General features: G+C 43.4%; 1 protein-coding gene and 1 pseudogene across 4 annotated transcripts in view; one reads left to right on the top strand and one right to left on the bottom strand.

The window, feature by feature from the left end:
* LOC124713610 (glutamate-gated chloride channel) overlaps positions 1-23,980 on the bottom strand; it is a 711,599-nt gene that overhangs the window by 363,334 nt on the left and 324,285 nt on the right. The window lies entirely within an intron of this gene.
* LOC124721761 lies at positions 12,730-12,847 on the top strand (annotated as a pseudogene).

Raw genomic sequence — 23,980 nt, 5'->3', positions numbered from 1 at the left:
ACAAGCAACACTGCATGAAATAACCACCGAAATCAAATACGACAAACGTACACGTTAAGACAGTGCGGCGAAATGTGGCATTAATGGGCTATAGCAGCAGACGAATGACGCAAGTGCCTTTGCTAACAGCACGACTTCACCTGGAGCGCTTTTCCTGGGCTCATGACCACGCCACTTGGACCCTAGACGACTGGAAAACCGTGGCCTGATCAGGTGAGTCACAATTTCAGCTGATGGTAGGGATCGAGTGTGGCGCAGACCCCACGAAGCCAAGCACCCAAGCTGTCAACAAGCTGATGGTGGCACCATAATGGTGTGGGCCATGTTTACAATGAATGGAGTGGGTCCTCTGGATGTGTGGCTACTTGGACACCATTTGCAGCCATTCATGGACGTCATATTCTCAAACAACGTAGGAATTTTTATGGGTGACAATGCGCTATGATGCCGGCCCGCAATTGTTCGCGATTGAAGAACGTTCTGGACAATTGGAACTAATAGTTTGGCCACCCAGATCGCGTGGCATGAATCCCATCGAACATTTATGGGACATAGCTGAAAGGTCAGTTCATGTACAGAGTCCTGCACCGGCAATACCTTCACAATTATAGATGACTATATAGGTAGCATGGGTCAATATTTCTGTAGGGGACTTCCAACGACTTGCTGAGCCCTTTGCACGTCGATTTGCTGCACTACTCCGGGCAAAAGGAGGTCCGACACGACATTAGGAGGTATCCCATGGCTTTTGTCACCTCAGTCTACGTTACACTAATGGCTGATGAGTTACATAACGAAATAGGTTACGAAAAACAATCTGAAATAACTTTGGTGACGCAGTTGTCAGACGTCGACGTCCTTCTGAATCCTAACTATATTTCCTGACACGTATTCTTTCTTCATAGATCATAGTTTGGCGTCCCGCGCAACACACTATGTGTTGTCAGCTATCCTTCCACATACCGTGTATAAAAGCTATAAATGCTGGGACTATCATTGCTGTCGTTTCTTACCATTAAGTACATTATCAGCTCTTGTTGACTGGTTAATTCCAAAGCTTTATTCTTCATTTTTTAATAGTTCCGTTCATGAACTACGCACTATTTTTAACCATATGTTTACGTCAGCAATAGATCGTTAAAACATCCGTATACCGGTATTTCGTGCAAACAGCGAAAAAGGAGTATCTGTATTCAGCATAACGACCGGGCAACATCATGTAGTGGTTGCGAAACAGTACTGAACAGGAGTTGTTTGCGAGGGTGTTTAAAGCAAAGCCCAGCGACCAAGATTTAGGTTTATTTGTGTTTTCCAGGAGCGTAACGAGGCTGGGGCAGCCGCGGCCTCATCTCGGAGCCCCCGAAGATACGTGGCCCTCTGGCGCCGAAAGAAAGAAACGAAAAACACAAGGAAAAATTGAAGAATAAACATTGATAAGCTATAATCAATCAGTCAAGTGAAGTCTGTCGCTGTATTAAAATAATCAAACTTGGTTTTCGAAATTAGTTGTGATAATCATTAGTCATCATTAGTCAACGTTAGCTAGCAGATGACGCTGTGCTCTGTGTGTCTTTGTACTCATAAGGGAAAGGAGACGTAATACGGTGAATTAAAGTTCACAGAAATGTTATGTTTAATTGAATCTGAAGCGACCTAAATTTGTTGATACGTTCAATGAAAATACTCTTTGCACTTATATTGAAAGCTAAAATTGGTAGCGGCAGAAAACAAATGAATATCAGTGCGGAATGACACACATTTTTTTGGCTTCCATTGAAACAGCTACTCCCGTGAGCCGCTGCTCCGTGAGTACCCGGTTCTTCTTGTGTCAGATCAGGCGGCACACAATGGTGATGCGCAGATGATAATGCTACAAATAACTTATCAGCAAAATGAAACACAGCATTAAACAATGACGACTCTACTATCAGCAATATTGCGCACAATATCATTTGATCACCAAAGCTGGCAGCTCGCATTCCATCGACCGCTATAGACTCAGTTCTAGAGAGACAATAAGGCAAGAAAATGTGGGAGCGCTGTACTTAGAATGAGGATACGAACTGCACTGGCACTAAGACAGAAGCTGAACCACCTTATTTCATTATATGTAAGCAGAAATAACTATTTCATACCGCGGGGTAATTTGCAAGAATGATTGCCTGTCGAAGTCGCGCGGTCCAAACGATAAACGATACATATCGAACGTGCGATCGTAAATCGATCATGCGACCCTGGTGGCGGGCGTTATGAGTAAGTTTACGGTGGTCGCTACAGAAACGACATAAGAGGACCGTTACAAAAATACTTGTAATTGCAAAGGAGACGAGTTAGCTTACTCGTCGTCGGTGTTTCATCATGTGAAAGCCGATTACGGTGGTCTGGATGGATAATTTGGAAGAGTCGAACCATGTATTCTTCCTGATACTCGTTTGTTTTCCGCACTGTCCACAATGTAATTGTAAACGGTATTTCAGCATCAAAACTGTTCTTACGAAGTTTTACACACTTCGCACTACCACAGTGTACACAGTTCCTTCTTTCCTCGTCCGGTGGTACTCCATATTCGCGACAAAAATGCGAATAATTTTCTACGCTGGATAAACATGGAATTAGATTTTTCCAAATTTTCCGCCGAAGAAACGTGAAGAACACCAGACATCCGACTCACTAACGACATAAATCGTCTGGGATTCCCTAGCAACTCACAAATAATTCGCAGAGGTATGTAATTTAGAGCAACTAAAGGAATGACGGAAAAGAAATAAAAATGACGATCACAAATAATTTATCACAACGCCCGCCACCAAAGTCGCATGATCGATTTACGATCGCACGCTCGATATGTATCGTTTGGACCCCACGACTTCGATAGGCAATCATTCTTGGAAATTACCCCGCATTTAATTCTGTTAATGAGACACCTATGATTAAAAGGCAAATTAATTTTTCTACGAAATTACAGTTTAATAATTAAAATTCGTCTATAATAGTTCGGAATTCTTGCAGAAATGTATTATGTCTTAGCTATGTGACTGAGAAACGTGTTTCAAGTCACCATAGTGATACACTAGACTTGTCGAAAAATATCTGAACGAGCGAAGACATATGGCACGGAAAGTTCGTAGGAGAACTGACAGAGACTAACCTTGATAAACAGTCTGACTGACTAATTTGCAAAATCAATATAAAATTAATGCATCCTAAAGTCAAAGACAACTATGGTCATTAAATATACATGCCTGTGAGGATTTATGTTATACGTCCACAGAAACGTGTGATAGATTTATGCATGTATTTCGGTGCCACGGACTGGCAGAGCTCAGATATCTGGCTTACCTTTTGACTGCAGCCGCTGCTCTGTGCGCAAACTGCACCTCACGGTTTCGTAAGAGTTTACTGACTGGAGCGGATGCACACACGTTGCTCGCCAGTCTTCTCGTCTGAGACTGTTGCTCAGCAACGGCGTGGCCTGCTGCAGAGAGCACTGTATTGTTGAGAACTGCGTCGCTTCGCGATACACATTCAGTGTAGAGCAGGGCCGGTCACGGCGTGCCAAACTTCACACGTGGAGTGTGTGCGGGCCGAGGGCGTGCCAAGACCCGTCCTGTCTCGGCTCTACTCGGTCCTCCTCGGAAGCAGCCGGAGCAGAGCGGCATTGCCTGTAGTATCGCCCTGTGGCAGTTTGCGGTTCGGCATAATCGTCGTATCAGCGCTGTTTCCCCTTCGCTATTTTTTTGTGGTATGGAGGTCGTTGACAGGGCCGAAGGCTGTTTGTGCAAAAAAAGGGTGTTTAATGATCACAAGCCTTTAAAAGTGAATGCGAATGATAGAAGAAGGGGATGAGAATTCTCGGTTTATGTTATGCAGTCTCATAAGCTACAGGTACTGCAAATATGCTACGAAATGACGCTTCAGTCCCACGTAGAAAGAATTTAAAGAATCAGTTGGCAGTGAAACAGCTAAAAATTACAACGATACCCAGATAAGATTACTTGTTCTCTACATCTAGAAGCACTTTGTGCTAAATTTTGAGACGTGGAGCACGTGAAGAAACTGGTGGTACGAATAGCTAATTTTCTGAAGTCGCGCCGGCCGGTGTGCCCGAGCGGTTCTAGGCACTTCAGTCTGGAACCGCGCGACCGCTACGGTCGCAGGTTCGAATCCTGCCTCGGGCATGGATGTTTGTGATGCCCTTAGGTTAGTTAGGTTTAAGTAGTTCTAAGTTCTAGGGGACTGATGGACCTCAAATGTTAAGCCCCATAGTGCTCAGAGCCATTTGAATCATTTTCTGAAGTCGCACAGCATTATTCCCCTGTCAGATGTAACCGTTTTTGGTGGAACTGAAAGAAGAGTATGGTGACATTACAGATTACTGAAAAGTACGTTGGTTTAGTCAAGAGGTGCATCTGGAACAATTTTTCGATTTAAAACTCGCTATTATTGAATTCATTACGGAAAGAGGAGTGCAAGAGCGAAAATTACAACATCCGGTATGGAATGCAGATCACGTATTTTAAGTGGACTTGACTACACACTGCCGACATATGGACATTGTAAGGAAAGAAACAACATGTTTCTGATTGGTTGGGAATGCATTTAAAGAAAAAATCGCGTTGAAAAAGCGGCAAATTCTGACAAACACAGTCCAATTCCCTAAGCTTATTGACGTTAAAGAAAACGTTTGAGGAATTGATTGTGGCCTTAAAAGAATTACAGATTTAGTTTCCGACACGTTTCCAGAACACTGCCAATCATACATCAGTTTTCAAGCTGTTTACGAGTCCGTTTGCCACTTCAGTTGGAAGCTCCCCTGTGCATGTGCAGATGTAACTGACTGATCTGCAAGGTAATTCCTGTTTTACTGGCAAATCCCTTAAACGTTAACATTGTCCAGGACGTCTACATTCCTTTCCTCAGAGTTTCAACGTCTCCATAACGACGTTGCAACAGTTTTACAATATTACAATCAACATATGTGTGTGAAAGACCTTTCTTCTATTATGAAACTAAATGAGTCACGATTACGTGGCAACCTAAGTGCGGAAATCTGAAATTTTCTGCGTCCGTCCTTATGCTGACAGTTTGTGCCGAATAAAAATTACATGTCTTCGGCGGGCCAAAAATAATTACGTAGTACAAAAATTTGTTTTGTTTTTTTATCTATGTTGTTGAGAAACGTGAAACATAAAACCAAATCTTACACCGAATGTATTGTCATTTAAGTGCGGCGAGCTTACAATTTCTCCCTCCTCGCGCTCAGACAGCGTGGCGTGGCGTGGCGTGGCGGCGGGGGAAACGTGCCAGCCAGGCCGAGAGCACTGGTACTCGTGCCAGGGGTCGAATTCCTGGCCACCTCTGCTCTAGAGAATATGTGAAAAATAATAACTGCACAATTAAGGAAACCATCTAGTGTTCATAGCAGGGGCGTAACAAGGTTGGGACGAGCAGTACACTGGCTCCAACGATAGGGTGGTCCGGAAAAGGGGGAAAATAGGAAATAAAGGAGAAAAAATTAAAACGGAAAGTTAAACTAATCAATCAACAGAACTCTTTCGCTCTGTTAAAATAATAAAACATCGTTTTGAAAATCATCCTGACGTAAAGATGTGCGAATCATTTACCTCCTTTACCTATATCGGAGACCAGTCTGCTTTAGGGTATCTACATCAGTTCAATGAATATATAGAACTAAATGAGACTAGATATGAGCAAGTGTTTTGGCCAAGACTATGATGAAGCATCAGTCATGAGTGGCGTATACAATGATGCGAAAAAAGTCGCTTAAATTTAGTCCTTAAAGGCGCTGTAGAGACTAAAATGTTAATTAAAAAACATCTCTGTATCTCGAAACAATTGAAAACATCTAAAAAATTTTCGGTCTCACCATGCTACGGTGATACGCTTGAAGAAGTTGTTTCATGAATACTTCCAAGATGAGAGTAAAGACACCAAATCCAACGTGTTGGACTGCCACATCAGAAACTATTTATACTCTTCAAGAGAGATTCATTGATGTTCTTAAAGCTCTGGAAAACATAATTCTTAAGAGGAAGAAATATGGACGAAGTTTAACAATGTATCTTAAAAACATTTAATATAAGCCACTGGAAAAAATTAATACAGCATCTATCGCCTTGCAGTTTGGACGTTGCAGCTGCATACTACTTTTTGGCAACGGCGCTGTCGGACACAAAGATTGTAAATGAGGGTTTAACGCCCTGTCGACGACGAGGTCATTACAGACTGAGTGCAAACACGGGTAGAGTAAGGATGCGTAAGGAAATTGGCCATATCCTTCTCCAAGGAACCATCCCGGCATTTGCCTCAAGCGACTTGGGGAGAAATCATGGAAAATCTCAACCTAGATGGGTGGACAAGGATTTTAAGATGCGCCAAGCCGTTCCCGCAGTATGACACTCCACATTTTTAATAAGCGAATCAAATTAACCATCAATTAAAATCATGTTTAGACCAATCAATCTTATTTAATTCTAGTTACGAGGTTAACTCCAGTGATTGTAGAGGAAATACCACCTTTTAATCTTATTCTATGTTTTCTAATCGGGTTTCTGTGCGTGTAATGGTATTTTTTCGCCAGATGTTTTGGAAAGCCAGCGGTTAGACAGAACAGGGGACGTCAGCCAAGATACCCCGCTGTGTTACTCTCTGGGGACAAGGGGTGACTCGTGAAGAACTTACTAGTGTTGACCCCAACCAGACGTGGTAGGTACGCAGCTGCCCCGTATTGTTTGTTGGCTCGGCATCGTTCTGGTGTCCGAGAGCACTGTTTCCCCATACTTTAGAAAACAGTACACAATGCGACAGCCCAGCAGAACGTTAAGAACGATGACCAATGGACATTCGCCCCAGCAAATAAATCGCGATTTTATAGCTAAGTCCTTCCGTCAAAGTACTTTCTGCTGAGGGCACCGCACCTCCCCCAGTGAGCCCTGAGAGGACTGGCGGAAGGGGGAACCATTTTAATAGATCACTATCTGCCTGCTTCTCCCGAAAAGAGCCAAAGTGTTCATATCCATTTCCTGTGTTTTTCACTGCTTGGTAAAGGGGCATGCAAAAAGCCGGCCTATTCATGAAAGATTTTTACACGGTTTCTTGATGGGAGAGAAACAGTAGCGTAAAAATTCCGCCTTTGTTTACAGCTGTGAGGATTCGTTCTCTTCGGTAGGTAATTTTTAGACGCACAGACTGAGCAGAGCACGCACAAGATAAACTTCACTTAGCAACAAAGAGACGAAGAAGATACATTGCTGGGCAGGCGATGCTTTAGCATGACCGAAGTTAGGAATTTTCCAACCTTGCAGTAAAGTCATGTATGCTCTCCTAAAACCAAGCAGACAGGTATATTTGTATATTCATCTTCATTTCTCTTTCCGGTACGATCGCAAAGTCACGTTACCCACCTGCGGCTATGTTGTGCTGAATTAAGACGTTAGGAAGTTGATTATCACTTACTGTATTACCTTGCCAGATACCTTGCAAAACTTAGAAGTACACCCGACAACTCCTGGAATCCATTAAATAAACAGTTCTTTATTAACCTCAGCAAATGAAATTTTAACATTTTAGCCTTCCTGTGTTTGAAAAGCTATGGCTTGTTTTCTACGTCCACCCTCCTTACTGACGGAAAGCCAAACATTTTACTGATCAGAATAGCTAGTGCAAAGGGCTACATACATTTTGAAGTAGTTGGTGGTTTCCGCTTCACTGATGAAAAATTTCAAAGCACCATAGCAATTCATTAACAATTTCAAAAATTTGTGATACTCATGTTAAACAGGTGTCAGCAGTTCAAAAATAGACTTTTCGCAAAGCTTCGTGTACGGCGCTGAGAGAAGCGCCAGACAAGAGCTGCCTGAAACTGGAAACTGGCACGGTATGTACCGCGTCATAACACACGATTAATGGCCAATAGCTGTGCTAATATCCGCTCCGGCAGTAAGCTATTTGTGTGTCATGGCATGTTGGTTCACTAATGTCATAACCTAACGTGATGGGCAATGCGCTCATAAAGTGTAGCAGCAATTCACGTACAGTGTTCATCTACTGCTGCTCTGGCATTTAGAATATCTAAAACTTCTGGAGGCCGTAAAATGATATTAAATCGTTACCAAACTAACATCAAAATGCAAAATTATATGCAAGTAGAGAACTTTAAGTTTATCGGTTACTATATTAACTATTGATCTGTTAACTCACAACCGTTGCGTATTTGCGAGAAAATTCTCCATCAAAATGCAGAACATGTTGGTATAGAACACACGTTAGCACATCTGAGTTAATGCATGATTTTCGATTTTGTTTATTTGTTGGAATCAAAGCATTTATTGCACAGGTTTATCAAATATTACGACAAAGATTTGTTACGAATAGATAATTTTGAATACTTTTCAGAGCATTAAAGATAGCATTACTTGCAGTTTTTATTGAAATATTTGTTCTTTGCTGAAAATTAGTTTTAAAAAGCTGAAAATATGAAAGATTTCGCTTCTTCTTTAAAGTCACATTTACAACGCCGTACTTTCTGTACAAATATCTGCTCAGTCTTTTCTTTCCTAGTATATGTCGCACATGCAAAACTATTAACTCAAAGACGTTTTCTTACTGGCATTCTTCACCTGAGTAGCTCTTCCTGGAAGTTCGACTTGTGACTAGTTTACATCAGAGTAACCTACAAATAAGTCTGGGAGTGTAAGAATTTTGAAAAGGGATGACTGTTCCGTTGAAACCTCCACCAAAAATCAGGACCCAAGTTACAGTCTTAGTTGGAGATGTCCATAGGGGTGCAAATACCGAGGCCCAGGAGTGTATTTTCTGACTCCTGGGAAGCATTCGGTACAGTTCCTCACTGCTGAAGTAAGCCTCCTTCGAAGTTTCGTAACAGGTGTGGTATTGCATTAAATACGAGCAAACAGAACTAAATACGTCCCTCTCTTGATATAAAGTGTCGCCAGAAGAGTAAGTAGAGTTCGGTCAACCAGTGAGTTCTGCGGAGCGCCCCATTCTGCTCTCTCACGATGTCTAATGACTACCGAGGTCGCTCATACGGAGTAACTGGCAGTAGGTGGCAGCACAATGCATCTGTTATGAAAAACGTACGATTTTGAGGATGTGCGGATACTTTTGATCACATAGTGTATTTCTCTGATGCTACCAACATATCCGATTTCGTTCAGGGAGGTAAGGCCATTGGAAAATTGCTTACTGAATGTAGATAAGCTTCCAGACGAGCAGTGCTTCGATAAAAAAAAGAAATATCACCTGACACACAATAGAAACGGATGTAATATACACGACGTTTCAGAACGAACTGTAAATATACCGCATAACAATTGCTAAGGAACAGTGAAATTTGTGGACAGGAATAATAAGAGGCAGTGATGGACGACATGAAACACAGAACTTGCGTAATTGAGGTGGAGTGGCATATTCAAAAGAAAAAATGGTTCAGATTCCACAATATGGGATTGCAGGATAACAAATATAAATAACGTTCATCGTTCATGTCTGATACAGATCAGACTCCCTAAAAAAGATCGATTACCGATTCTAAGTGAGGAATACGCCTTTCTCGGGCACTAATGCACATTTTCCACCTGTTATTCGTGCTGGTTACCAAACTGTTCAGAAATCCATGGGGGCTATTGTCTCACTCCACTCTCAAGGTGGTTTTCAGTTCTTGTACGGTTTAGAGACGGGGTGTACGCTGAGAAACACGTGTCTGTCAAGAGCACTCCAGACAAGCCCTTCGGCTCAGGTCTGGGGAGTACACAAGCCCTCCCAAACGTTCAGTATCTTCACTTTCCAGTGTGTTCGAGATCTCAGCGATGCTGTGCGGGTGGGCATTGTCGTTCATGAACAGAAAGTCGGGCCTAACGCACCCCTAAAGAGGCGGACATGATCCAGAATAATCTCCCTGCAATACCGCTGGCTGCAACGTTACCTCGTGCAAAAATATGCAGCGGTGTTCGGCTACCGTGCATAATGCTTGCCCACACCATAACACCTAGGTCATACCGATGACGCTCATGAACATTCTGTGGTGTGTAACGTGTTCCCCTTTCCCCCCACACTAACTGTTGACGAAAATCACTTGCCACAGTGAAGCGACATTCGTCGGAGAAAATCACTCTAGACCAATGTTGCTGACACCAACCAACGTTCTCCTTACACCAACGAACTCTCTATCGATAATGGCGTGGTTTAAGTGGGATGTATTTAACATGCTTCCTAGAATACAAACCAACCTGTTTTAATCGCCGCGAAGTGGCTGTGGCAGAGACACGTGTATTGGTAGCGGCTGCAGGGTCTGCAGCGATCATCCAAGGAGTGAGAAGTCTATTCCATTTCTCCACTAGGGCTCTTGTGGTGTGGTAGTCTGTCTATGACCAACGGCATGTTTTCGCATAGCATTTCCACCTTCAGCGGCCTTTTTTAATCGCAGGTTGACATTTTGGGACCAACCTATTACTATGACCACAATAGTGACAATCTGACCGCCTTCCAGCCGTCCAACTGCTCGTCAAATATCGAAAAAACTCAAATGATGTCTTGCAGACATATTGTCGTCCAACATGGAATGTCGCACTAATCGGTTCCACAACAACCTTCGCCAAACACCGTCCTGCATGAACTGTTAAATGCATATAGAGCGTTCGTGCACAGGCTTCGCTGCACTTTACACATCCCGCCCTCTACATTTCCTTTTACTACCACTGGTCGGGTATTCCGTAGCAGTTGTCGGTTGTTCCGTACTAATTGCAGTAGTTGCTTAAAAAGTGTAACTTGTTCCGTAGAAATTGTCATTCAGTGTATGAGAGCATTAGACTGTGGTAATACAGACTAATTCTAATAAAACATTCCGTATAACATACGTGCAGTTTTTGTTGGTTTCAGATATACAACTGGCTACAGAGATAAGTTTTCATTTCGTGTGTTGGTACTCTAGTTACCATGGGTTTATTTATCGACTGTCATTTTTGTTTTCAAGATCAAGTTGTAAACTTCCACTTAAATTACGCTACAATTTTACAACTGTGGTTGTGACTTGTTGGCCAATTCTACGATATCGTTTATGTATGCCGCAAGCGTTTACAGATTCTGAGTATGCCAATATGGTACTTATGTGCAGATTTTGAAACTGCTTGGAGAGAATACGGTAGACGATTTCCTAATCGCAGAGTACCTGATTCAAGATTGTTTAATGGTGTTTTCATTAAACAGCATGAGACTGGGGCAGTGGCCAACAGTCATATTTCATGTGGCGGTCCGAATAAAGAGAGTGGGGATGAAGTAGAAGACATTGCTCAGTTGGTAGATAATAACCCTTTTACAAGCACACGCAGAATTTCTACACGTATCGGCGTTGCACATACACTGATAAGCCAAAACATTATGACCACTGCCCACCACGACGTTGGATGCCGCCTGGTAGCGTTGTGGCCACGCGACACGGTAACAAAAATGTGTAAGCTGAGCAGACACGGACGGGGGATCACCGTTTCAACGTCAACATTAACAAACACTATACCGCTATAATTGCCTTCTCAAGAGCTACCGAATGCAGTTATAAAAAGTATACGTCACCATTTAAAAAAACATACTTGTTTCAATATCTCCGTTGATACCAGTGCTAAAAACATTAACCAACCATAAACATACGTGCCACTCGAAACTCTACCACTTGCCGAAAACTGACGAGACTAAACCTGTTATAAGACACGTCTAAAATTCGGTTATGCACAGATGGGCTCTTTTTTCGTGGAATACTTCATGGAGTTATTGTAGTTTAGAACCTCCACACAATAGAAGACAAATTCAGTTTAAAATGTAATGTGATAAACAGAGACAACTTCGACAAACTTCATCACTACATGCCTTTTTGAGATGTTGGTTTGGGCATGAGTTTAATCCCCAAAAATTTCAAGGCAATGAGCACCATTATTCTCTATTAGTATTTATTCTGTTCATTACGGACAATAGATTTGATGCTATCATGGAGAGAAAACTGTTAACGTTGTATCACGTGGTTATAATTAAAGTGCAGTTACTCACGCTTGTCCAGTATGGGCTGTAATTATCATATGACAGCGAAACGTGGTAGATATTTTGGCCACCAGATGGAATTCTGGTGCTGTACACTATTTGTATGACGGTTGACATCCACGCTATCATTTGACAAACCGTAACGTGCGTGACCAGTATGGCCATCGAGAAGAGAGACCGAGCACTGTTAGTGAAACTGTTTTACGTGAACGGCAGCAATTACAGTGCTGCATTGAGAGAGTATCACGGACTGAAAGGTCTGAGGAGAGGCTAATGCCATTGAATGCTTTACAGAATTCGAAAACATGGGTGAGAGTAGTGTTGGACCTATAAGAGGAAGGCGACCTATGCCGGTGGAAGTTACGGATGAAGTTGCTGTTGCTGTAACTGAACATGCGCCGCGTGCCCCATCCCATGGTCGAGAGTACGGGAAGTTTTGTGACTATATTACACTGGTACTGGCACAAGGTCCAGATGACCCACGAACAGAAACCTCATGATCCACAGCAACGTTCTGAATTTGCTCTCCGTTTTCTGGCACGGATCGAAGTTGTTGAGATGTGGCCGGGCAATATTCTATGGAAGGACGAGGCACATTTTACACTACAGGATGCAGTGAATGCACAGAACTGACGGATTTGGGGTACCGTTAAACCGTGTATTGGCAACGGCCTTGCCGCAGTGGTAACACCGGTTCCCGTGAGATCACCGCAGTTAAGCGTTGACGGGCGTGGTCGGCACTTGGATGGGTGACCATCCAGGCCGCCATGCGCTGTTGCCATTTTTCGGGCTGCACTCAGCCTCGTGATGCCAATTGAGGAGCTACTCGACCGAATAGTAGCGGCTTCGGTCAAGACTACCATCTTACGACCGGGAGAGCGGTGTGCTGACCCCACGCCCCTCCTCTCCGCATCCTCCACCGAGGATGACACGGCCGTCGGATGGTCCCGGTAGGCCACTCGTGGGCTGAAGACGGAATGCTTTTTTAAACCGTGTATTGTGCACGAAGAGCCATTGCACGCGTGGTATGTGACTGTGTGGTGTGAATCCACAAGCACTTTTTTTTATTCTCAGTCCTTTCTTCTTTGAACAGAATACACCCAGAGAGCCTATTAAGCGTACCGTAATGTATGCACGTTGTCGACACCTCTTTGCACACCATGTGATTCCTTCTTTTGAAGAAAGCAACTGTGTGGAAACCCTGTTTTCATGCAAAACGGGGCAATACCTCATGTCGCTCTCCCAGTGAGAGACCTGATTAACGCAACCTTCCACTAACCTGTTATCTCCGGAGATTTTCCAGACGCGTGGCATGCAAGATCATTTGATCTGAAGCCATTTGACTTTTGGCTCTGCGGATATCTCAAAGAACGCGTGTACCAGGGACACGTCCGGTCTATGCCTGATCTGAAGGCCAGTATACAGAGTATACAGGAATACGTTGCTCAGATTCCATCGGAATTGCTGCGAGCATTTGTTGATCATGTCGTTTTCTGGATGTAGCATATTTTCGACGTATCCGGTGCTTACGTTGAAAAAAATGTGTAACCGACGGTTCTCACTTGTTTGACTTCCCCACCCACGGTCTGTTTCTATACGTCTTTCTTGCATTCACAGCACCAGTTTTGCGCCTGGTGGCCCTAACTGGAACTAATTTTTTCCAGCGTAAATCGGTTCCGAATTCATGCGTTACGATATCTACGAACTTTCACTCCCATACGATAATTATAGCCAACACTGGACCTCTGTGAACAGCTGAACTTTAATTATAGCCACCGGTAGTAGGAGGTATGAATTTAGTGGTGTGAGAAAGTTCACCTGCAATCTCCACTCGGTTAATGGAGCACCGCGTTGGCTATCATAGTTCCTGAGTCAAAGAGTTTGTTTTCACAGTTGATTGCTGAGCGAGATGGCAGCAACTCATTTAGTCTTCTGTACTCCAGTCTATAAATAATTAGCTGGTATTTATTTTCTGCTGCTGTAAGACGAAGGCAGATTCTATGGAAAAACGGCCAGAGGAGACTGTATACTAGTCTGGATAAACCGGGCGCTCTAACCAGGTTTTGTATTCGTAGTGTCTTGCAGCCTTCAGGTAGTCTTATATGCGGGACAGTACGATTCTTGTGGGTAAAACATCTAAAATTCTGAAAATGTCGCATCTAGACGTAATGAAATGGTGCCAACAGTTTGACAAAGGCGGCAAAGACGTGGGTGAGGCTGATGGGGAAGTCTAGATGTTGCACCATGGGATTTACATCTTTTCGTAAAGCTAAAAGAACGTTTGGAGGAAAGAGGTTTTCCAGCGACGAAGATGTTCACATAGGGGTTCTCGAATGGATTCGTAACCAAGGAGCGGATTTCTAGCGTCGAGAAACTGAGCTTTTGGTAGAGCATTCTGACCGTTGTTCACAGAGATTTGTTAGCTATGTTGAAAAATAGTGTCATGTATCTTAGTCACCCTGAAGTATAGTGCAGTATTCAATAAAATTTACTTGAGTTGGTATAATAATGTGTAACTTACTTTATGAAGTCGTTTCGTATTTATCACACCGCTACTATAACGGGATTATACGGTTTTTTTTATTTATTACTCCACTCATGACAGCTAATAAATACTTACTTCTGAACTGTCACAGTTTGCATATGACTATTTGCAGTTATTAGTGAGCCGTTACGTTACTGTAAAAATTGTGGCGAGATTCTTCGTTGTTAACGCCTCTGTAATTTACTTCTTTTCCGTGCAGTCAGTTGGTACACGTTGGTGCACACAAACACACACATGCTGACTGAAAATGAATGTGCTGCACCATGGACACACTGACCGAACGCTATCAAACCTAAACTCCAATTTTTCCATGTCTGTGAGGTATGTTTTGTAAAATTTCTTCCTTGCACGAGCTTATTTTCAGTACAGAAAAAGCCATTCTTACGCATGAAATATGATTTTAATGTCTGATGACTAACGTTACTGCAAATTTTGAGCACGCCAAAGGACGTGCAGGTGCATCCTATCGCCATCTTCCGGACATGGATAAAAGCGCAATCATTGGCATATCGGATATGGGAACATCGCAGCCACAGACCGTAGATTCAGCTGGCTCTAGTACAACGAGTGCGGGAATGGCTAGTGACGAGGCAGACTCGAGGCTTTGGTGTGGCAGGAAACGAGTGGGACTACTACAACACGAGAACATTGTAGATTTATTTGACTGGCTTGATGAACGGATGGACGACAACAACTCAAATTTGAGCATAGGTTAAAGGCAGAGTGTCACCATGACTCGTCAGAAACGCTTTTCTGGAATCTTTGTTGAAATTTCGATTTGCCATACGTCGTTTACCGCTGACACCGTATCACAACAAGTGTCATGACCATAGAAAATGTTACTAATTTTAATATATGTTAGTTAGACCATAACGAGAAGTGGATACAGGCTTTCAGGCGCATGGAACAGATGGGTGATAAACAGGATGAGATAAGAAGTTCCCAGTCAACCGAAAGCTGTTTGCTTCTCAGCGGCTGACCCTTGAAGATTGTTCTTGACGGTTCGCCAAGCAGACGAGGGTAGAGGTCACAGGTGTCAGTGGTAATCTTCCGACGCAGGTAATGGATCTAAGAAAGCTTCCAAGGGAATGTTCCGGACAAATATTGCAGAGAGCCGTGTGCACACAGAATCAGTGTAGAACGGACTAATTAATGGAGAACGGAAAAAAGGCCCAGAGAGGGGCAGATTATCGACAGTAGTGGTAGAAAGATTCAGCAAGTAATCCGAGAAGCCGGAATGCAGTGACGTTCCACAGCAGCTCATGATGGAGCAGCAGACACTTTAACTACGAGAAGACGGTGATAGACACTGGCGGACACACGGCATCTGTAAGCCAAGTAGCAGTTTTCAGTATTCACTGGAACAACATTGAACAGAGACAGCCTGTCTCTGTCTCAGAGAACTAAGTCAGAGAAATTTCATTGAATAGCAGGAAAAAGTACTGGTTGGCACTTGTCTCTTGTACAATGCGGCAGGCGACACTTTGCTGATAGTGAATTATTTCAAACTTTTGGTGATACGTAATTTAGATCAAGTGGCAAGTAATTAGCAGCGTAAACACTCTTCTCTGATAAAGGTACTTCCTAGCGATTATTGAAAGCATCTGACATTCTCTTAAGAGGCTTTGGTCTGAAACCTTAGTAAACAAATGTGTTGGTTAGAACAGTAAGCGAACGACTAAAAGTAATAGCTTGCTACTTCAGCAAATCAGTCTTTCCAATTCCACGGAAATAATCAATCTGTTGTAACTGAATGCCCATCCACCTAAGGATAATCCCTCTCATCTCCGCTATAAAGGTTGACCGATGTTGTCGTTAACGTCTTGATTGCGCCACGCAGATAGCGCGGAGGGAAAACGAAAAGGAAAATAATGGTGTAGGAAGAGTGTGCCGGGACGCGACACAATAGAGACTTGGATATTGTAGGGCCAGAGTCCACTGGAACGTTAAGAAGCACTTTATGGTGTTCAGCAATGTCTCGCATCTGTCTGAGACGCTCAGAAAACAACTGTGCGTGGAAGCCCTGCAGAAGAGTCACAGCAACCAGCGGTACTCTAGATCCATACTTCTCCAACCACTGGAAACATGTTGTGGGGAGCTATTGGCTATGGCAAAAGAACTGATTTAGTAACTGTTACGTGGAGGCTGAACGATCGGCAGAATGGTAAATCATGTCGTCATATCGTTGATGACCACGGTGTACTCCAGCAGTGCACTCTGCAGTTCACACCACAAACACTGAGAGAAATGTACAGCTCTTTGACTGACCTTCCCGGTCCCCTGATTTGTCACTCATAGAGTATGTCTTGGGTGTGATGGGAAGGCGTAAACTTCCATACCATCCTCCAGCCAGCCATGTTTATGAAGTGACACAGTGTATGAGTTCCCGGCATGGCAAAAAGTTTCATAAATGACATTGGGAGATGGTTTCGTTCCATGCCATAACTAATACAAGAGTATATTTGTGTTCATGGGGAATGACACGTATCAGTTCCGAACGAAATGAAGCCTAAAACGAGGGTCGTCCACAAAGAAAATTCTGTTTCTATCCGCGGCAGCGCTACGATCGCAGTTCCGAACACGCGTGGCAGTTAACTCTGCCTCAAGGAGAAGACATGAACGCATTTTCAGATCGCTGCTGCCGACGTTTGCTTTGTAGTGCTTCTTTATAATGTCAGCCGTAATTGAAAATGCCGCTGCGTGTGAAATCAGATCTGTGATTCGGTTTCTAAATGCAAAGAAAGTTAAACCAAAGGAAATTCGTGGGCAAATCTGCGAGGTTTAGGGGCAAAATGCTATGGCTGATACAGTGGTTAGAAGATAGGTCAGACTGTTCAATGAAGGACGTGATCAAGTGCACGATGAAGAACGAAGTGGACGCCCATCTGTGGTCACTGATGAACTAGTTCACCCAATTTAAGAGAAGATTAAGCACAAGCTACTAGCGTCTTTCTTCTCTTCTTACACCTAAAATCTGTCCTTGGTGGTCAACACTTCAACGATGATGACGAGCTGAAAGAACATGTTACCACATGGTTGAATACACAGGCGCCATCCTTCTATGAAGAAAGCATACAAAAACTTGTGCTACGCTATGACAAGTGCCTACAAAATTTTGGAAGCCATATAGAAAAGTAGTTTAACAGTGTAGATTTTTGTACAATAAATATTTCTTTCTGAAACTTTCTGGCAGATTAAAACTGTGTGCCGGACCGAGACTCGAACTCAGGACCTTTGCCTTTCGGGGGGGAAGGGCTCTATCATCTGAGCTACCCAAGCACGACTCACGTCATGTCCTCACTTCTGCCAGTACCTCGCCTCCTACCTTCCTACCTTCATATCAGCGCACACTCCGCTGCAGAGTGGAAATCTCATTCTGGAATATTTTTTCTGTATCTGTACACGTTTGTTTTATATAAGCAAACGGAACTTACTTTGTGGACATACTTCGTAATTTATATCGGTTGCATGATGAACATCTCCACACAGTCAGATGAATATCGGTATGGTGCTCCACGGTGTAACACTTCCTTTAGTATATTAAATTTATGTTATAAATAAGAAACATTTAATTTCGAGGATTCCATCTGAAAACATTAGACGCGTGTACAAGAAAGCTGTGCCAGCTATTTCCAGAACACAGAGCACGCCCGTAAGCGAAACATAAGAGAGACGTGGTATACACAGCGGATAGTGGGCAAGCAGAAGGTGCGGTGACGATCAGCTGTGGGGGAGGGCGGAGGGCGGGCCTGGGGAAGGGCACCGTGTTTAAAGCCGGTGTCAGGGGCATTAGCGGCCCGCCTGTGCAAACACCGCCACCGCCACCGCCTCCCGCTGGGTGACGCAGGCGCCCGCTGCAGCGGCGGTCGCGTCGTCGTATTTCTGCGGCTCCTCCGCCTCCCCGGGCGGCCTTTTTACGAGCGCGCAGGTGACGACCGCTTTACGGCGTGCTTCCCGCGGCCACCGCTAAAGCGAAGGCGATCGCCGCCCGCTCACAGGTGCCACCCAGCGCCACCGCCTCGCCCGGAAACTGCCTGCCCCTGCGGAGCCGCCCGCCTTTATTCACGGCCTGGCGGGCGCATAGTGCTCGCCCCACGCTACACACTCTTACCCAAGGGTCGGACGCAGGTCACAGTATTACTACCAGAGACGGAACACACGTAAATGTACTAGAGCAATTCGGAGAGCGCTTACTGCATACTGCAGGGGGAAACACCTACGTAGCAACGTCGTCTTCTTCTTTTTATTGTGCGTTTGTCTCGCATCGGTATGGTTATTGACAGACCTAGCATGGTTACTTTAAGAGGTGGATGTATGTTCTGCATGTCACTACACCCGTCACCCTTCCCCCACCCCCTCCCCGGGATGGTATATGTACACCCCAATTGTCTGCGTGTACTGCCATACATGTGAAAGGTTTCGAAATGTTGGCGAATCTTGCAACTGACTTGGGAACCAGCGCGGTATTTACCTAATGGGATGCGCGGAAATCACCTAAAAACCGCAAAAAGGCACACCGACCCTCGTCGTTAATGCCCTGGGTGGATTCTATCCGGGACAGGCGCGCCTCCCCGTCCTGAAAGTGGCGCTTTAACACGCAAGGCTATCCGGACTGGTCATATAGCGACAACTACTGCAGGCAAATGAACTAATCAAAAATGTACAGTAGCCAACATTAACAGCCGTTGTTTCCGAGTATCCGTCCATAGCCGAGGCGGTGGTGTGATCACGAATATTTTAGCTGATGTTCTGGATTAAATTCGAAACCTCTCTTCAGTAGCCGGCCGGGGTGGCCGAGCGGTTCTAGGTGCTACAGTCTGGAGCCCCGCGACCCCTACGGTCGCAGGTTCGAATCCTGCCTCGGTCATGGATGTGTGTGATGTCCTTAGGTTAGTTAGGTTTAAGTAGTTTTAAGTTCTAGGGGACTGATGACCTTAGAAATTAAGTCCCATAGTGCTCAGAGCCAGCCATTTCTCTTCAGTATCTCATGAATTGAGGGCATGTGACACACTGTTGACGGTGATCTGACCGGCGGATAGGGACGTTGAGCCCGACGGCGCTCTTGGTGCTATTCGAGAGGAGTAGGCTATGTGCCGGTACCGGGTTCAACCCTTTCTCTCACCGCCAACATCATCATCATCATCATCGTCATCATGATTGCTTAAACACTTCATAGCTCAGTTTAATTAGTCTAATCTTGGTTTAATTAGTCTACCAGCCGGCCGCTGTGGCCGAGCGGTTCTAGGCGCTTCAGTCCGGAACCGCGCTGCTGCTACGGTCGCAGGTTCAAATCCTGCCTCGGGCATGGATGTGTGTGATGTCCATATGTTAGTTAGGTCTAAGTAGTTCTAAGTCTAGGGGACTGATGACCTCAGATGTTAAGTCCCATAGTGCTTGGAGCCATTTGTATTTTTTAGTGTACCGTTGCCTTCACGAGCCCTACGGAAGATGTAGTCTATTCCTATTCTCCTCGCATAAAACTGGCCCTTGAAACTCGGTCATTAGCTTTTAAGTGGATAATTGACGTCTGTCTTCAAGCGCCTGCCCGTTAAGTTTTTTCAGCGTTTCCATGACGCTGTCCCGTGACACTAAAAAACCTGTAACCGTTTATAAAAGTTCAATATCTCCTGTTAGTATTACCTGGTATGCACACACTTGAGCGATATTCTATGATGGGTCGCACAAGCGTTTTGTAAATAATCTCTTTTGTAGACTGAATGCATTTTCCTAGTACGATACCAACGGAGAGAAGCCTGTCATCTCCTTTACCTACAACCAAGCCTACGCGATCGTTCTATTTCGTATCGTTACAAATTGATTGTAACACCAGCTATATATATATATGACTAGCTAAGCGTCCGCTGTTTATCTCATGTAGACTGTATAGTTTGCACAGATTATTTTCTTGGATACAACTTTTATGTTGTTCCCGATTGTACCATCATCTAAAGTTTTTACACTAATTAAGTTCGTAGAAGCACGGTCTTTTTCGCATGTACTTCTGAACAAAAAGTGATATCGGTAGTTTGAGTTGGAGGCCTTCATTAGTCCTGCCTTTTGAGTTCTTCTGGCGATATTTACATAGAAAATTTCATCCCGTAACACATATTTCTTTAAAAGCCAAATATCAATTAAAAGTGTTTTAATATTACGAAATATTTTCTAAAATTTTTCACTCCCTATTTCACCCCATTAGGGTTTGAATTTCCAAATGAAACACGTATTTTTTTTTTTTTTTTGGTTATTTCTAGTCGAGATGTCAAACACAAATTTTCACAGATGTAACTTCAAAACTACTTTACCAGTTCTTCAGTATAGATTTATTTTCAAAAAAACTTTCACCCATTATTGCACTCCCACAAGAGTTAATTTTCCAAAAATGCTGAAACTCAAAGTTCTTTATTTCTGACCGAGAAACCAAATGCCAATTTTCGTAGTTCTAGGTTCAAAATTGTCTCCATAGCGACATATTTTCAAAACACTTTTGATCACCTATATCACCCCCTTAGGGGTGGAATTTAGAAAAATCCCTTCTTAAAAATGCCTACAATACCTCTCCAAATTACTGTCCTTAGCGGTTTGAACAAGTCAGTCAGTCAGGACTTTGCTTTTTATAAACAGAGATTACTGTAAGTACACCAGTGTACTCACTGATTACGGTACGTGTTAAAAATAGTCATATAGTTAACAATTCAAATACTTTGAATAATCTGTATCAATGCGCTGGTGAGCACTAAGTACATGAACACCAGTCACAGCCATCAGCTGGAGGTTTACAGTGCAGCTACAAGTATTCTGTTCAAGTTGTGAAAATAGCTGTAGGTCTAATTTTTTATCTCAGAAACCGTAGTATGTCCACAGTTGCCAGGGGACACGCAATAACTGCAGTAAAAACAAGGGCTATATGAAAGATTATCGGCCTGTCTCAGATATGGCGTTGATACCCATGTCACTACCTGAAGTTCAATAACGTAAGCTAAGTACTAGCGTGATCAACGCATCCGTTTTGTTCATACTGCCTTTTGTAGTAGTCGTGTCAATCAAATGGATAAACTCCAATACTGCACTGTCATAAAATCGTTTGTTTTGGACGGCTTTTGAGCAATGGAAAGTGATAAGAATATTGTTCCTTCGCATTCAAAAATTAAGAAATGAGATATGAAATTCAGATGTGGATGTATTTTTCTTGAAGGTAATCGATCTGAAGCCTGTCTCGAAAATTCAATCAGAGATGACGAAGCACACAACATGATGCTGAATGATCAGCGATTAAATGTATATGAAATAGTTGAGTCCATTGGCATACCAGAATAAAAAGAACCGTAAATTTTACATGGGGAATTAAGAGTGAGAAAGCTCGTCGCCTTTGTTGAAAGCTGGAAAAACAAGATTCGAGAATGAAATAACTGTGCAACGGATGGAACGTTTCAAAAAGTACATAACTGAATTTGTGCGCTCTATTATTATCTTAGATGAGACATTGGTCCAACTCTCCACACAAGAAACGAAGAGCAGTCGAAGCATTTAGTAGAGTCTGACGATCCCACACCAAAAAAGTTGAATTTCTTTTTCTACAGAGGCTACCACCACTGTTTTACGGGACTCAAACCAGATTATTCTGGTTGTCCACATTACAAAGAATAAAGTAAGTAGCTAAAATTATACAACTCTTCTAGACCCACTTTATAGTAAAATACTTTAGATTCAGTGTTGATAGCAACAGAAACGATCACATTTCGTCATGACTATGCCCCTGATCACAAAAGGGGCTCTAGTCACAGGTAATGAAATCCTCAGGGTTGTGGTGTACAAATTATAATGATGTCTGCTCTAGTCTCCTTATTGCTCAACTTTTACCTCCCGTGTATTTCTACACCTAAAAATTCTGTGGGAGTCGGTATTGGCAGCCGTATATGAATATTCTTCTTGTCTTCCAGATCGGACTTCGTGGATGGAAAATGTAAAACTAAGTGTATTGCACTAAAACAGTACCAAATTGTAAAATAATTAATTTTTGCACTAAAATCTTTCGATGACAAGTCCAGCATTTTTCCCATTTCTCTGTTGCCCAAACCAATTCCGGAATCTATGTGGCTAAAGAAAAAGAAGAAACGTTTCTTGCGTAAGTACACGGTGAAATATTCATCTTTGTTTTAGCTTGCAAGCATAGAAACAAAATACAGTGACCGTGGTCAACTCTGTGTATATCTTAAAGGTGCTCATTCCCATCCTTCGGAAACAAGGCCCTACAACCGCATAATGACTGATAAGTTCCAGTGTATTTAATTTAAGTACACCGACTACGGTGTATTTTAGAGTAAACAAGTAACTACGGCTTTGCTTAGGGCGCGGCTACTAATGAGAAAGGAGAGCAGAGAAAGCCGCGAAGGCGGCCCGCGGGCCAGATGCGGAGAGGGCTGGCTGCTTTAAGCTCGCGGTGAGCGCAAGAGAGGCCCACCAAAATGGTGACGCACTTGGAAAATTAATTTGCTACTCAGAGAATGGCTCAGCCACCGACTGCTGACCTCAGGGTTCAATTCGAGGAAAACTCCTCTGAGAAAGCTACTGCTGACGCAAAGCACGTTACGCAGGCGTAATAACTGGAGAAGCACAGATACTTGTCGGTTCTAAGAGTTCATAAAACCATCACGAAAGGAGCACATGCGATCCCTTCGTGACGTAGATTTAATCGTGTTAAACGATAAAGCGTCATCCTTCCCAAATAAGGATACAAAAACAATTAAAGATGAAAACTGTTATCAAGAACATAACGAATAAACAAGGACAATAGTGGCTGCAATGTATGTTTTTCACAGCCTCCACCATTACAACAATACACCAGAGACTTCTTCAACTAAAGTTTTCGTTGACCAACAGCTATTAGTCAGAATGAAACATCCATTGCTTCATCTTCAATGATTCATACGAGGGTTATTCCAAAAGTAAGGTCCGATCGGTCGCGAAATGGAAACGACTATGAAAATCCGATAAAGCTTTGCGCAGATGTGTTGGGTAGTGTCTCTAGTATAACCCCAGTTAGCATCACGTCGCTCTTCTCATTTCTGAGCTCGCAGTGAGTGCGTAAAGATGTCTAGAAAATAGTGTCTGCCGCCAAGTACGAGGGCCTGGTGAGAAATTTCGCCTGAAGCTATGCAGCCAACATTACATAACTGTCGTGCTGTTTCGTCTTCACGACAATTCTCAGCCGCATTCTGCAGGGGCAATGAAGATGCTCATGCATCGTTTTCAAATGGAAATGTGAGATTACCCACAATACAGTCCGCAATTGTCTCCCCCTGAGTTTCATCTCTGGTCACATGAACCTCTGTCTTTGAAGACAACATTTTGACACAGACAACGAGGTGTAGG

This window comes from Schistocerca piceifrons, chromosome 1 (assembly GCF_021461385.2).
Source record: "Schistocerca piceifrons isolate TAMUIC-IGC-003096 chromosome 1, iqSchPice1.1, whole genome shotgun sequence".
Taxonomy (NCBI): domain Eukaryota; kingdom Metazoa; phylum Arthropoda; class Insecta; order Orthoptera; family Acrididae; genus Schistocerca; species Schistocerca piceifrons.
The sequence above is the reverse complement of the archived record's forward strand: the minus strand, read 5'-3'. Positions and strand labels throughout refer to the sequence as shown.